The following is a 16647-nucleotide window of genomic DNA, read 5'->3' as shown; positions in this document are numbered from 1 at the left end:
TTAAAATGGCTTAAAGATCTCAACATGGCTTTTAGTGAAAATTGGTTGTAAATCCTGGAGTATAAGCAATATTACTTTTGTTTTTGTTTTTCCTTTTTAAACCAAGTCTGGAAGTATGGAGAAATATTAAAAGAACTGTTAAAGTTCCTCATACCCCCCAAATACCATGTAATTTAACCTTGGTTCTGAGTCTTCTTACCTCTTAAAGAATAAAGTTTGGAATTATGATTTCTGTCTTTTGTTTATAATAGAAAAATGTAAAGAGCCTTTGGTGTCTTTAGATGATTTGATTATATGGATCAGTTATTAGAAGCACATGCAAGAATGCTGTGCCTTAAATATGAACTGATATAATTATGGCTCCCTCAATTCCCTGACTCACAAAGTACAAGAGTCTACAATAAAACAACTGTTCCTTGCAGGAACTTTAGCTGTTCACTCTTAGATGCAGGTGAATAGTTAAATACATCTTAGGAGAGAAGGGGATGAGAAATTTTGGGGAAAAGGGCCCTTAGATCCAACAAGTTCTCCCAACAGTGGATGTGGATGTGGGAGCACAGCCAGGGCATTAGATCTATAGCTTCTGGAGGGATCCACGCTGCTCAGGTGATCCCACAGCCACATGGAAGATGGAAGCAAAGGAAAGCCTAAATGCAGAGAGAGAGGGCTGGCTCTGATTGCTTTAGAAATGGTGTTTGCAAGGCAATGTTAGAAAATGAAGCAATCCCCAATTCTGTTAACCCCCTCCCTCTGTGAGGACAAGGCTTCTGGGTGCCCCTCTGCATAGCTCTGACTGCAGATGGACTTTAAGAGGAGTTAGTCACCTGTCTCCTAATTATTCTCTGAATCAAATTCTGGTAGAGTAGGACTGCAGCCTGAAAAGATGTTGATTTGGGGGAAATTGTATTTTTTAGTGTCTTTCAGATAATTTTTAATATGTTCCATAGATGTGAATTGAAAAAGGTTTTTCAAAAAAAACCTCTCTCTCTATGGCTTGCCCACAATCCCTTTTTCAGTCTTGTTTTACTAGCTCTCCAACCTACTGCACTCATGACCCCTCTGATATATGATAATTGAATTTAGGGCAAGAGTTTACATTTTAATATTTTTATATGATTTATAACCTGACTAATTTCAAAAAGGATTTGAGATAGCAAGAGTAAATGGCACTGGGAGTTACACTGATATTTTTACTCTGCATTTGGCCCACATTCTTTTAGACTGCATACATTTCCATAACTCTGAGCAAGGATCATATTTGGATGACCTTTTGTCCAGGGTAGAATTTGCAGAATTGCAGGAGGTAGAAAATGAATTTCTCAGTATTTACAAAATCACTGAAGGCACATCACTGAATGAATTAAATAGTCTGCTCAGTCTTAGTAATGGTTCTACTAATTAAATTGTTTTACACTTCAAATATGTTTCCTGTTTGGGGGAGGAGGGAGGGAAGGGGATGAAAAAAATTTAACATACCTCTTAGATTGCTGTGTGGTTTTGGACAAATCACTGATCACTCTGAGCTCTAGATTCTACATCTGTTAAATGGGGATAATAACCAACAACATCTTTATTATAGGGTCGTTATGAGGATCAAATGAGATAATGCACATGCAAGAGCTTAGTAAACAATAAGTCACTATGTATTATGTAGTCAGTGTGGATGAATGCTTTATTTGCTTCAATCTCAGCTTCATACAGTGAAAGAGACCAGGCCCTAGCTCTCCCGGATGCTCTGTGAAAAGTGCCTCATTGTGTTTGGGCTTTATTTATTGAATGCATTTGAATGAGTGATCATTCTAAGAGCAGAGAGTCATTCAATTTGATTTCACAATGGGGTGATGGGTGAGGCTGGAAACTATATTCCCAAATGCATTATCCAGAACATAGGAAACAAAGCCACTTTTTAAAAGTGACTCATCTTTAATATCTCATAGCAGGTTTGGAATACTTCATTCATTCATTTTTATAGCAAACTCTTAATTGAGAATGTCATAAACCGCTTTGCAGAGAGAGGCAATCACGACCTGGGAAATTAAGTGGAGTAATTTACAAATAGGCTTTTGTCTGGCTGGAGGTTTTAGCTTATTCACGATTTGCCTTTAGGTTATCTTAGCAACACATGTTCCCTTTTCCCCACCCTGTTTGCTGTGTATTTTGGGTGCTCAATATATGCTGAAAATGAAAGACAGTTTCCCATATGTTTCTTTCTCCTGGTCAACATTACAAAGTCTGTCTGATCCCTTTATTCTCAAAAACAAACACTGATCACTTTCATTATTCTTCAAGAGACTTCATCTTCTCACTTCATCTGTCTACTCTTCCGCTTCTTTCTACAGGGGCTCTACACATATGTTGTGAATGAGTGAACTTTGGGCCCCCTCCCAGCCCTTCTCCATGAAACCAACCAAGACCCATGTCCACTTCCCTCTTCTTTTGATTTCTTTATAGCTTAATGGTTTCCATAATTTAGCACTTAGAAAATTTATTCTTTATCCCTTGTTTTTTAAAATTACCTTGTTTCTCCTCCCTGCCTCCCATCCCCAACTGTATTACAAGTTTTGGGAAGAGTGTTCACTTCCAAGACAGAAGAACTTGGGTGAAGCCCCTAGTCCCTGGGGCACCTGGGAATGATAATATATTAAGGGTTGTTGAAAGATGTAAATAAGATGGTTTATAGGAAGTGTAAAGTACATAGTATGAACTCTTTAAATTCTTGTTCAAAGATGAATTTGTTGATTCTTCTCCAGACAAAGCTTTTCCTTTAAGGATAGCAGGAAAAGAAAGAAGTTCTTTTTTTTTATAACTGAGGATAAATTTTCCCAACTTTTACCTCCAAACTCTGACCTCTTAAACTATTGAAGATCCTGTGATGTTCATTGCTTTTAGTTCATTCCTTTTAACAAATATTAGCTGAGGTCCTGTTATGTGCCAGATAGTTTGCTTGGCATGATCAAGAAAATATCCATTAAATACAAAATCCCTGTCTGCAGATTTGTGAAATACTTTCTAAGTTAAGGATTCACACAGTACTCTTCCCTTTCTCCCCCACGTAGACATGCCATCTCAAAAAACAAGCTTGGGCAATAAGGAAGTAATCATCTATGGAGAGAACCCAGTGGATTACAGCTTTCTAGGTCACTTCCAACAGTCTAAGCACCTAGGGTACTGCTTGTGGAAGGCACGAGGTGTATCCCACACACCATCCTATGGCTGTCGTGCTTATTTTCATACAGTCACTATGCCTTACTTCCCATCATTTGTTCTTAGTTTAGCAGATATGGATCCACCATTTTAATTCATAATTTTCAGCTTCCCTCATTTTTTTCCTCCACATGCAGTCCATTTGGTCATAAAACAACTGATTCAAAAACAGTATTTAGCTGGCTAACAGTATTAACAGTCCACTGGCAAAGATCCCTGACTAGTTTATCTTTATAAAGGACAGAGTATTCATATAGCTTTGTAGCTAGTTTAAAGGAGCTTATTTAGATTTAAAAGATAAGAAAGAAGACAAAAAAGGCTGCATTGATGATACCAAGAGCCCAACAATTGTTTGCTTCTGCCCACTTGCAGTAACAAGTAGCCAAAAGATTGTTACTGATTTTGGTGGATTCACAGAATTTGCAAGTTGAGAAACACTGTCTAGTCACTTGTTCTTCAAATTGCAGTCCAGGGGCCAGTAGCATTGGAATTGCTTGGGAGCTTTTTAAGAATGCAGAAATCTCAATCCCACTTCAGACCCACAGAATCAGAATCTGTATTTTAACAGAATCCTCAGGTGATTTGTAAGCCCCTTAAAGTTACTGAAGTTTCACTCTAATCTACCTTGGCCCTCCTTTTAAGAAATGAGAAAGTTCAAACTCAGAGCTCATGCAGAGTTAGGACTAGAATCTCAGCCCCCTGACTCCACATTCAATGCTCGCTTTTGTACTCAGGGCCACCTTAGTAGCTCCCTAACTCTTAGGGTGCAAGTAGGTGGCTGTTGCCCAGTTGCTCACTACAGATCTGGCCTGTCATGCCTTTCTTCCCTGGTTGATGTTTGGTGGTCTAGAAAAATAGACTTCAAGATTAGAGAATGACTTCCTCTTTCCCCTTCATTCCTTTTGTGCAGGGAGCCATTTGGCTTATCATCCTATATTGCATAAAGCCTCCTAAATAAGAATGAACCCTTAATGAGGCCAGAACCCTTCTTATTGTCATTAGCGTTTGTCAGCGTCAACGGTAGGAATTTAACCATCTGACATTCTTCCCCCAACTCACAGCTCACCATTGTTTAGTACATCTCCACTCATATAAGGAGGATTAAAAGGGCTGAGCCAAACCCTGTTAACAAAACAGTCCCCTGAAGGGCTATAATATTGCTCAGTGGTAATATCATCTCTATGCATTTTATCTTGTACATGAAATCTGGGCTAATTATCATTTTCTCCTACAGTACATTTTAGACCATTGTGTTTTTGTGTCCCTGCCTAGTTCATTAAGCAGGGTTTTACAGCTCCTCCAGTAACAGGATTGCTATTGACACTTTCATTAGACCCATAATTCAAATGCTTGTCTGTCTTCCAAATGGAAGCCTCTCCGTCCAGAACCACAATCTGGCCACCAACCGTATGTTGGCTTTTAGAACTGTCATAAACTCATCATCACATTCAAGTTCTTGAAGGGTCAAAATCTGCTTTCTTGGTGAACTGTCTCCATCCAACAAACAGTCAGTGTGTTCTCCAAGAATAGTCAGCCAAGCTTTCTCTGTCCCTGTCTGAAAACTCTTCCAGGGAACTCTCAGTATAGTGCAACTGTACCACAAATAATCAATATTTAAATCTGTATTTAAATATTAATTCCCTACTTCATTCATTCATCCATTCATTCTGTTTTTTTCACCATTTAAGATCAGTATGCCCAGTATTGTGTCAGATGCTGCAATGATTTAAAGATGAAAAAGATGGTCTCCGCCTTGGAGTATCTTATAGCTAAGAGATGTGTATGTAAATCATTATACAATTAAGTGGAATGTGAAAAATGTTACCACTGGGTTGCCAGCAATTGGAATGGCTGTAATTGCAGATAGCTGTGCTCTAACCAGAGTGTGTTACCAACTCTATTTTCTCACCAATGGTTCAAATGGAAATAACCTCGATCGGCCTTAGTAAAACTGCATATATGTATGAAATATATCACAGACTATTACTTGGGAACAGATGAAGTGGAGTCCCCAGAAGTGATTCCAATGGGCAATAGTGAGAAGGTGGGGCTGGATCAGTCTTTGCTTTTTTAGTAGTGTTTTTTTTTTCTCTCTCTGACAAGGTTCAAGAAACGGTTCAATGCAAATATTTGATCTCATTTACAATAAAGCTTTTTAGGAGTGCCTACCAGACAACAGAAATGTCTGCTTTTAATTTTTGAGGAAGTAACTATCTCAGGTCTTCATGAGGAAGCAGGAAATATGAGCAGGCCTGTGTAGCTTTAGTGTGCAGTTGAGGCTTTCAACCTTTACAAATTGCTTTCGGCTATTTAATTGAACATACAGTTGTTGACCGTATATTTCAATGTACAGTTAACTGTGTTGGATTTAAAAGGCTGCTGATTGGCTGCACTGCCTTTGCTTCCCAGCCAATCAAATCACAGAGAAAAAATTGTTTTGGGGGGTAATTTTACCTTCCTGATACTTTGCCTTTAAGAAGAAAAGAAACAGAAGGAGAAATGGAATGATAAAAGTATGATCTTGTACCATTCTATACATCCCTATTTGGTTCTTAGTCTTACCTGAGCTTGCACATTAGATTACGTACCTCACTTGGTTCCTTCCAACCGAATCCACAGCTGTATTCCTGAAACAGAAAGGATTCAGACCATAAAGCAGATGAAGGGTACGAAGCTGGGCTGTTACTGATTGGGGTAATGTGGCTTCATTTTGCAGTAATATTGCTGTCATGTTGGAAAATGACTGAAGCATTTTTCCCAGTGCATTTCATTCTACTGCATGTGCCTTCATAAACATGTCCAATCGCGTGATGGAGGTCAACAACAACGCAGGGTTTAGAAATTGTTGCTTGGAAATCACACTCACTTAAATACCTGCATCTGTCCATCAGCCACACCATAGCTTATTCCAAGCCTGTGCAGGAGAGTGATTTGCAATCTCCTCGCTTTTCATTTCAAGTAGCATCACTCACTTTAAGCCAGATATTCAGGCCTCTTCAGAAGCCTCCAGGGTGAAGGACAAGTAAGAAGAAACTTATCGAATCTTTCACAACTAAGGGCAGCTACATCTACTCCATCAAACTTGTTACATTTCTTCTGGTATTTTATTTTTAAATCACACATTCTTCCTTTCATGTGACAGATAATGGAGATTTTGGCACATAATTTCACAATCCCAATGGCTCTTTTGTGGTTGTATACATTTAATTAATCACTCTACAAGTTGAAAGCTGGGCCAGAAGGACTGGGATTGGAGGAGAGGACATAATGTTTATTTTTACAAGTCCTTCCCCTGTGAGTTATCTTCTCTCATCTTCTGTAAACTCTGGTTGCATAACTAAATTCTAGTTTGTTTGTTTGTTTTTTTTTTTTTTCACTTGACAGGGGCTTACCAATCTGGGCTTCTTCCAGAGCTGAAAACTGATTACAAATATGAAACAGATTTCACTACTGGACTTGAACTCCACATTAGAAAACAACAAGATCCTCAAAATAATTGAAAGGATTCTCAACAAAGAGTAAATGCAACATGAGTGGCAGGATGCCAAGAAGGTAAGAGGTAAATTTCTAGTGACAACATGTTTGCTGTGTGGTTGGGTACATAGAAAACATGCTTCCAGGCTACAGGTAGTGTTCATTCTCAGCTAAGGGTCAGGGCAAGGAGGATCATTTCTAATAAAAAAAATGTACTGGCTGATCTCTTTTCTTCTGGGTCTCTCCAACTATTAATTAGAGAAATATTGCAGAATGCTAGATTCTGTGTAAAGACATCATTTTGGGGAGGGGTATGCTTAGTAAAGGAAACGTCCTCCACATAAAACACTCCAGGGGACATGTGCCAATTTCTTGTGCTTCAGAAATTGTGGAGCACCATCTTGAAAATCTTCAGGATGACAAGGGATCAAATCAGAGGCAAAGGGCAATAAAGCTGTCAAATCTGTTTATCTTGACATTGGAAAAAAAAGAATGAGAGAGAGAGACAGCCAGCCAGAAAGAAAGACTCCCTCAAAGATACAAAGAACATTGGGGTGAGCATCTACCATTTTAGCATTTCCTGGTGTGAAAAATGTGTGTGTGTGTGGTGTGTGTGTGTGTGTGTGTGTGTGTGTGTGTGTGTGTGTGTGTGTGTGTATATATATATATATATATATATGAGTAAAGTAGTATCAGTCTTTTCCCTTCTAGCCTATTATATAGTTTAGTTTAGAGGCTTCATCTATTCTGTCCAACCAGGAAGCAAATAGGAGTTGCCAGATTCCTTTCTTAACTTTTTTGGAACAGAATCTGAAGAATAGGGAAAGAGTAGAAGGAAGAACGCCACAATGACCTATTCTCACGAGGGAAGTAGTGAGTAAGGAGCGTAGCTACAGAAGGCATTCAGCCCCCCACAGAAAAAAGGCAGAAGTGGGTGTTGGCGGTACCGGAGTGCAAATGTAAAAGACTATAGTGATCCCAGATGTAACATGAGGATGGTGGGTGGTGGGAGTGATTCTGGGGGAGGCATAATGGAGATTGAACAGTGAGCATGTGAGCAACCAGAGGGAGATACTGGAGGGAGGCAGGGGATTAGAAAATGAGAGAAGATGGAGGTGTTCATAGTAATTGCCATGGATATGTTCTTGGATCCCCATTTCTTCAATGAATGACTAAAGGGTGAAATCTCCTAATTTTAAATGAAATGTCACTGTGGGTCTAAATGCACAGGCGTTACATTTGATAAGGTTAACCCATAAAACAGACACTCCACTGGGCAGTGGGATTCCTTTTAAAATAAATCAGTGTCTTCTCAGAGCCCAACCATTGGCTTTCCAGTTCTCTTCATATGGCTTAGTTTCTTTTAAAGAGCAGATCTGAGAAGCAGGTGTTCTCTGAGTTAGTTCTAAGGGGACCGCAAACTAGTTGCATGCCCCACGTCATTCATCTGAGGTAATGAGGTTATACAAGTAATGAACATGGGACTTGAAGTCATACAGATTTTGCACAAGCTACCTAATTTTTGTTAGTCATTATTTCTCATATCTATAATGTTGGGGCATTAGGAGAATCTCTCTCATGGGGCCTTTTTTTAAAATCTCATAGGGGTTTTTAATGAGATAATGTACGTGAAACTTTACAGTGATGAGTTTGATAAATATTAGCCACTGTTGTTGTAGTTACTATTACTATAATTGGTGGTGGTGGCTCTCAGTTTCCTCATCTTTAACATGAGAGAATTAGGTAAAATTTTTTCAATGTTCCCTTCCTGTTCTACAAATAATTTCTGTAATTCTTGAGTTTAGGAACACCAAGCACAAGAGTTAGGCAGTGGTCACTGAGACAACTCTTTTGCCCTAAATCTCTTAGAAATATATGGGTTCTTTTAAAATGTCACTCCTTTGAGAGGGACCAGTATTTCATTTAACCTGTCCTTCACCAACTTCAGTCTCTTGTTTGGTACTACTCACTGAAAAAGACAGAGTTGGAGTTTTCCTCATTCCATCTGTAAACTAAACTCTACTTGAACTGCTTATGACTTACAGTCTATGTATGGAGACACGAGTTAGTAGTTCTGCTTTTTCCTGAGAACATAGACTCTTCCTTTTCTCTCCCTCCTCCTCTTCTTCCTTCTTTTAAAGTTATTAAAACCCTATCTCCTCTGTGATATGAAGCAGACCATTTTTTTCTAAGTCTTTTGAGCTCCTTTTTTCTTCTTACTTGATATTCTTGGTAGCATCTTGCCCATAGAAATGTAATAGTGATAGAGTTGTTGATTGGTCTAGAATATATCACAGTCCCTAAATATGTGAAATTAAAAAAAGAAAAAAGAAATCAACATTGTTCTGAAAGGAAGGTAGTTAAAATTCAGAAAGAGAGATTCTTTAATTAACTTAATAAAATTACTAATGGAGGCATTTTAACTGCTAAATTTAATTTACTTGTCAAGATATCAGGCTACAAAGAGGAGGGAAGTGTAGGAACTCTGCTTTCCATTATGATGTACTCTATTATAGAATAAATTTGCTTAAAATGAAATATATCACCAAAAGCCATCAATGACATCTTAATTTGGAACAGCCAGTTGAAAAGTAATTAGACTATGAAGCAATCAGTTCTAGTAAATCAGTGTTTCCCTTTACATAAACATACTTTTTTTTTTTTTTTTTTTTGCTATTTATATACAGGAAAGACTTTCAGGTAGTAGGCAGGCAAAGATGCTGATTCTTTTGGCTGTCGGTGTTTTTACTTTACATTACCAAGCTGTCAAAACAAAATGTTTTATGATGGGTTTAAAAAATGTATAAGCATCTGATTTGATTTAGTGTTTATATGTTGAACTGAGGAAAGTTTGCTTATCATAGGGCTTTAAAAGATTTACATTTGTCTGCTTCTTACTTCCAAAATGCTTTCCAGATCCACAGGCAGCCCCGACACCTTACCTCAGTGAATGAGGCTCAGTCAGAAATTAAACAAGAGCCCTGCTTCTCCCTGCAGGGTCCCTCCTAAGTTATAAAAATAAAGGTGGAGAATGTGGTTGCTAATGAGACATGGATGGGGACAGAGGTGGGAGTGGCTAACGTTATCCTTCTGTTAGGGGTCTGACAACTGGCTATTAGGAATGTCTCAAAACATAACTGGACTTCCTAGAAGTGTGTTTGTTTATTTTATGACAAATTAAAAAGGGAGATAGGTGAAATAGAAAATAATTCTGATTTCATCCGATTTTGAAAACTTAACATCATAAAACTAAGAGGTGTCAGAAATCCAAATATCAGACTACTGCATATTAGGAAGCACTTTCCTGTATATGTGTATTTTCTGATCACCTTAGTGTGCCTTTGAAGAAGACATTTTCATCTTCAATTTACAGACATGGAAGTGGAGGCCCCGAGAGGTTAAGTGGCTCGTGGAGACAGTGGAGGTTCTAATGGGAGAGCTGGGGCTACATGGGGGGCTTCTGGGCTCCTGGTACTTTTTCCACAGCATCTGCTCTGATGATGGAAGCCCATCTGTTATATACGGAGGGAAAGAGGTGTGAGAAAAATAACTAGAGGAGATATCAATCACTCAGCAAGATATTTATGAAGTACTTCATTCAGATATTAGGGGAGTCACCATTGTCACCAGCCCTGAGAAATCAGAGGGGATGATGAATTATGCCACAGAGAGCATTAGCGCAGAAGATAGAAACTACCTTGCAATGTCATGCTTGCGTTAGTCTGCATTATTCTCTAGTGGGAGAGAATGGTATGAGAGAGAAAAATACAGGACAGTTATTTAGTGAGTAAAATAAACTACACCTTGCTATTAAGGGAGGAATGTGGGAAAGCCTTTGAAAGACAGTTCTGGATCTGCCAGCATGCAAATCACTTAATAGTATGCAAATGACCTCCCCCTAATAGAGTAAATCATTTCCATTTTCTCCACTGCTTATTTAGAAATGTGATCATTGATAACAACACTACAAGGTACTATTCCTAGTTGAAAAACACATTGGAAGGAAATCGAATATGTATGATGCAATGGGTTTTAGATTGCGTAATTGTAGGTAGGTGTGAAGTAGCCTAAGACAACATAACAAAAATGCAAAAGCCTCTATTGCACTGTGGCAGGGAGAGAGCTGGGCAGAGTAAGGGGCACTGCAGAGCCCTCTGCCTCTAGAATTCTAGTAAAAATACAGTTTGTCATTCCCAGTGGCTGCTCAAGATCCGTGCATAACAGGACAATTACCCTGGGACTGGAGAAGGCAGAAACTATACAAAAATAGATAGAACAACTTAAAGTTAGCAAAGAAAAGATAAGGAGCACAAAAGTGGGAAATGAGATATTGCTAGTAAAAGAGGTTAGATGGAGTAAGAAGGGCTTTTATAAATGTATCAAGGAAAAAAGTGATCTTCAAGAGAAAAAAGACCAGTGAATAAATGAGGAGGGTGTGAAATTAATGATGGCTAAGATATTGACCTCCTGCTTTAAGTCAGTTCTTAAGAAAAAAATGAGAAAATTTGGACAGCTGGAAAGCAATAATGACTCTTAAAAATAGGTATCTACAAGGAGGATGAGGTGAAATTCAGAAAAAAATCAAACATGTGGCATATACAGATTGTAAGTTTCAGATAATATGCTTCCTAGGGAATTAGATTCCCTGCCTACTAACGAGGCAGGGAGCTGGAAGAAGAGCAATACAAACTAGAAGGTTGTCAGAAATTCCTCAAAACAAATGTGTTTCACATAACAATAGAATAATGATTGGGGCAGGTTAGGGGAGTGAACACAGGACAGGCTCTCTTGGTGTTGTGTATATTTTAGACATATTTGGTTATGCCTGTGTGGCAACTGCAATTTTTTAGAAAATCAGGAGAACTTTCTTCTTTTTTTGAGCAAGTAAACTCAATACCTATACGACTAATGTTTATTGTGGATACTTTAAATGTACAAGAGAGAGAGACACTGTCATTGTCCCATGGGAGAAAACTGGAAAAATGATGCAATCCCTAAAACATATATACGTACTGAACTATTGATTAAAGTATGTACATAAAATTGGAAAATTCCAAGTACAATGAAAAAAGCCCATCTGAAAGGAAGTTTAAGATCTTAATAAAAATTTCAAGCTAAATCCTCAAAATCCAACTAATGAATAATCCAGCTTATTAGTTGGATTTTGAGGATATCACTGGATACGAATGAATAATCATTTAGGAAAGTTTTTGTTGATATTCGCAATGCATTTGTGTGGGAAAAAGGTACAGTTGTATGGAAGCATTGGAATTTTATAGAGAGAGTGATTTATTGGAGAGAGAATGTCTTGGAATATTTGCCCCTGAATAGTTTCCTTGGCATTCCTACCTGTTGGGCTGTATTACTTGACAGACTGTAGTCAGTAGCTTCTTCGTTTCTCTCATTTCAGTGTCCTCTTTTCTCCTTACTTGCTGCTTTTAATAACTAAAATATTCCGGGATTTGTAGTATACCACTCCACTGGCCCACCATATCCACATCCTGTAAGAACCCTGCAGCACCTGCCCTCAAGCTGCTGACAGTCATAAATCGGATGTGTGGTTCTTTGCTTAAGTTGGCACTATGGTGAGGAAAGAGCAGAGGAGTCTGCAGTCATATAGAAAAACATGTGGCAGAAATGAGACATGGCCTCTTCCCTGAAGAATGCATGGAATTTAGATACATGGCACAAAGTGGGGAGAGAGAACATTCCAGAGTCTGCAGCAGTTAGACCAAAGGTCTAGAGATAGAGAAGTGCATCTTCATAAGGGGTCAGGATATAGATCTTTTCTGGTGGAACAGATTCTTAAAAGACAGCAGGTACAACTATGATGTGGTAGAGCTGTTCGTGATCTGAAGACCTGGACACAAATCATGGCTCTGAGTTTTGCAAATGTCATTTTATATCTCTCTAATGTTCTAGACTCCATTTATAAAATGGAGTTCATTACTCTCCCCTAAGGCTGCCCTGGTAGGTGCTGAGCAGTAGCAGAGTCCTGGGGTTGAAGCAACTGTATGATCAGCTGTATGATCCCGCTTCTCACCCAAACCTCTGCTTTGCTTTCACTGGAGTTCTATTCCTCAACAGTTACTTTTGGGCCTAAGAGGCATTTGGATTCCTGGCCTATTGCAATTAAGTAAGCCATTTCCTTATATGAACTGACTGTAATATTCCTTCTAAGATTTTTAAAGCAGTTTCAGATTTTTGTACTGTCTTTCGATATTTTATTTCAGTCATTCCCAAGTGAGGTGGGAGGGAGATAACCTGCTTCCTACTTAAAGATTGGGACTGTGCTGTTAAGATGGGGAATTTATGCCGAGAAAGGAGAGATTCCCATTCCATCTAAGGAAAGACGGAAACTCTATTTCTGATGACTAGAATAGTGGCAGATTGTGAGTGGGAGGTGGGTGGACACAGCTGATTGTTTTACATAAATCTGGCCAATAAAGGATGTCCGCCCTCCTTACTGAAAGTGGTTTGTAAGTGCTACGGGAGGAGGGAGGAATGGAGGGAGCAAAAGGAAGGAAGAAAGGCCAAGAGAAAGAAATGAGGAAGGAAGGAAGAAAATACAAACACAAAGGAACTCACATTTTTTAAGAACTCCTTTTGAAGCTATGTTGTATCTCTTGGGCATAGTCACACACAAGGGAAAGAGAGCTTTATTTCACTTTTTCTTTTCTCTCTTGCTCTTTACATTCCTCTATTTAAAGCAACCTCGCCCTTCTTTATTGTAAGAATACGTGAAAATTGTTGGTCCATTTTTTTTGTTAGTTTTATAAAATCATACATAGAAATATTTCTTTGAAGTCCTTGGTTTTTTGACTTCTATACTGTAGTACTCAGTCCCAAATTCCAGGAAATCAGAGTAGGATAACATGTCAATGCACATACAGACAGAATTGAAGGCTCTCTGACTGAAAACTGAGATGCTGATAAGCAGCAGATAGTGGTAAACTGTATCATCCTCTTAGTTAGACTCAATGGTATTAAGAATAAATAGCTATATTCTCTTCTGGTTATTATACAGTTTTTAAAATATTCTATTGTATTTTCAGACAGTTTAACCTAATATAGCTCTAAAGACACAAAATATAAAATTATGTATGATTCATTTGTCAATAAATATGAGAATGCTATGTGTCAAAATATATATGAGTCAGTCAAAGCTTTACCCAGAGGTGAAGTAATAGCCTTAAATATTTCACTTCTTTGGGGAAATAAAGAATAACTACAAATGAATTAAAAGTAAAACTAGATATTAAACAAATAATAAAACCATAAGGAGTAAGTAATAAAGATAAAAACACTGAAAGAATCTGAAACCTAAAAATAGTAAAAGTAATTAATCATCTTAGACATCAGAAAAAACTTTATTTATCATATAAATTATATTTATATATCATCTAATGTGTTTATATAACAATAAATCATTTATTTATTAATTTGGAGGTTATTTTATTAATTGATAAAATTTTGTTGGTTTTAATAAAGGGAGGTGCCATAAAGAAAATTTGAAATGGGAGTTTAGATTTTAGAATAGATTCAGGGACAATAAAAATCATAAGAGTTGTGCAAAGTTATGTTCCAGTATGTTTGAAAACATCAGTAAAATGAAAATATTTTGGAAATATGTAAATTACCAAAATTGGTTGAGAATAATTAGAAAGAACTAATTAAAGGAGTAGACAAAGATGAAACTAAGTAACTACCTAAATAAAATTTTTGAAAGTGATTAATATATTACAATTATTAGTAGTATAACAAATTCAGGGCTTTCAAAGTCCAATTAACTTTAAATTGTTCCTAGTTATAGAAAAATATTGGAAACTACTTAATTTTATTATTTGAGCATTACTCTGTTATCAAAAACAGAAGATAACAATATAATAAAATAAAATCTCCACTTGTGAAAAGAGATACAAAAATATGAAGTATGATTCAACAGTTCATAATAAGTCATGGTGGGTAGGCTTAGTGTGCATTTGAGAAGGAGGTGAGGAGGTCATTGCATTTTTTATTCTTTATCAGAAAAGGACTCACTCCTGGAAAAGTGGCAGGCAGGTGGAATAGCTTCATTAATTCTGTGATGGAACAGATCACAGAAATGATTAGACACAATGTGTTTTCAGGAAATGATTTGATTCTGGATATATTTGCTTGAATGTAGGCATTGGCTTTAAAGTCATGAAATAGTCAAGCTTTATTTTTTATTGCTAATACTGTTTTTAAAGTTAATATTTATTTAATGAAGAAATTATATATCAGTGTTTTGTATTAAATGTCTAGCATAAACAGTCCATAGGCTAGGCCCTGCACGTAGCTCAAAGAGGTGAAATTAATTGTTAGCTGTCATAAACCTCATGCACAATGGGCCCCTCCATTGTATTTGTTAGTGATCTGGCTCATTCTCCATACCTTTTCAAAGATAGCTCTCTCTCTCTCTCTCTCTCTCTCTCTCTCTCTCTCTCTCTCTCTCTCTCTCTCTCTCTCTCTCTCTCTCTCTCTCTTTCTCACCCCTTCTTCCTCTCCCCATCTCTCTCTCATTTTCTGTCCCCCAGCCCATCACTGTCATTCTTTGTATTTTGGAGGGAGTTTGTAAAGCAGGGCCTTTATCAAGAGAAACTTGAATAGCACCCTTTTAGAGAGGAAAAAGCTGCCTTTAAGTGCCATTCTTAATTTATGGGTAAAAGCTGCTACTGTACCTGTGTGAGAGTCCCACGAGAGTTTCACTAAATGTGTCTCTGCCAATACCAATGACCGAAAGAGACCTTCCATTAACTTCTGAATTAGCCAAATGGGACAGAGCTTAATCTAATATGTGTTATTTCATTTTCTAGGTTACTTGTTTTAAAGGAAATAAAGTATACTCATAGGCTGTCTAAAACTGTCCTGGGAGATGTGCATGGAAGGACTCCATCTAAACAGCATTGGCTTCTGAGAAAGCTGGGTGCGTGCCTGAGGGCCCAATTTAGCTTGGTGGATGCCTTTCTCACAGTAGGCAAAGCAAACCCCTAATTCCAAGGATCTTTGAGAGAAATTGCACATTAGTGAAAATGATGAGAGCTTGTGCTGGAGTTTAGAGATAAAGGGGCTTTTTCCTCTATTGATAACTGCCGTTGCCTACTTGAATTCTAGTTGAGGTGGCATTCCTCATAGTGGGCATGATCTCTTTTCTCTGGCTTGGTTTGACCAGGGCTCTGAGCAGTCTAGCCATCATCAGAAGCAGATCGGAAACTGATATACTAGAGCCAAGGTTTCCGAGGAGGCAGCGTGGTACAGGGCGAGGAGAACCAACCTGCTGTCTGGAGGCTGAGTTTCTTTCTTAGTTTCAGCATCAATTAGCTAGATAACCTTGAATATAACTCCCTCTGTGCCTCAGTACTTATCCATCAAATGGGAATAATAATTTTGCTCTACATCTTTTGCAAATGTGATCGGATGAAATATTGATCAAGTTGAGATAATGAATATGAAAGTGTTTGCAAACTGTAAAGCACTGTAGAAATTTAAATGATTTTCAGTGCAATACGGCATATGGAATTGTCCAACAGGTTACTGCAATCTTGTAGGTATCTTGGCAATGTCTTCTTCACTCTCTAGGATTTTCATGAAAGCAAAATTTGCTAAACAGAGCTAGATACATGCAGCTTTCTCTCTTTTTATAGCCATCCTTCCCAACTGCCAACCCTATTCATGGGACTTCGGAATGTGCCAAGGTTAGACGACTCAGACATGGGGTGTGAGCCATAACTTCTAAATCAGTTCTGGAAGGATGCCAGACCATCAGTTTAGAAAAGTGATTTGAGTGTCTTCCTGAGGACAAAGAATTACTTAGAGAGTATATCTTTCAAGAACACGTTATTGAAACTTGGAAAAAGAATTTTAAAACGTGGAAACACTAGTATTAAAGGCACTCACTCTAAACCAATTACCACATATTTACTTGGATTTCAATGTGGGGGGATACCC

General features: G+C 37.9%; 1 long non-coding RNA gene across 1 annotated transcript in view; it reads left to right on the top strand.

Moving 5' to 3' along the window:
* LOC118932494 (uncharacterized) overlaps positions 1-16647 on the top strand; it is a 572106-nt gene that overhangs the window by 377055 nt on the left and 178404 nt on the right. Inside the window, exon 4 of the long non-coding RNA XR_005032802.2 lies at positions 6589-6756. This is a non-coding gene — a long non-coding RNA (uncharacterized LOC118932494). The remainder of the gene's footprint in view (positions 1-6588; positions 6757-16647) is intronic.

The sequence above is a fragment of the Manis pentadactyla genome, chromosome 2 (assembly GCF_030020395.1).
Source record: "Manis pentadactyla isolate mManPen7 chromosome 2, mManPen7.hap1, whole genome shotgun sequence".
Taxonomy (NCBI): domain Eukaryota; kingdom Metazoa; phylum Chordata; class Mammalia; order Pholidota; family Manidae; genus Manis; species Manis pentadactyla.
The sequence above is the reverse complement of the archived record's forward strand: the minus strand, read 5'-3'. Positions and strand labels throughout refer to the sequence as shown.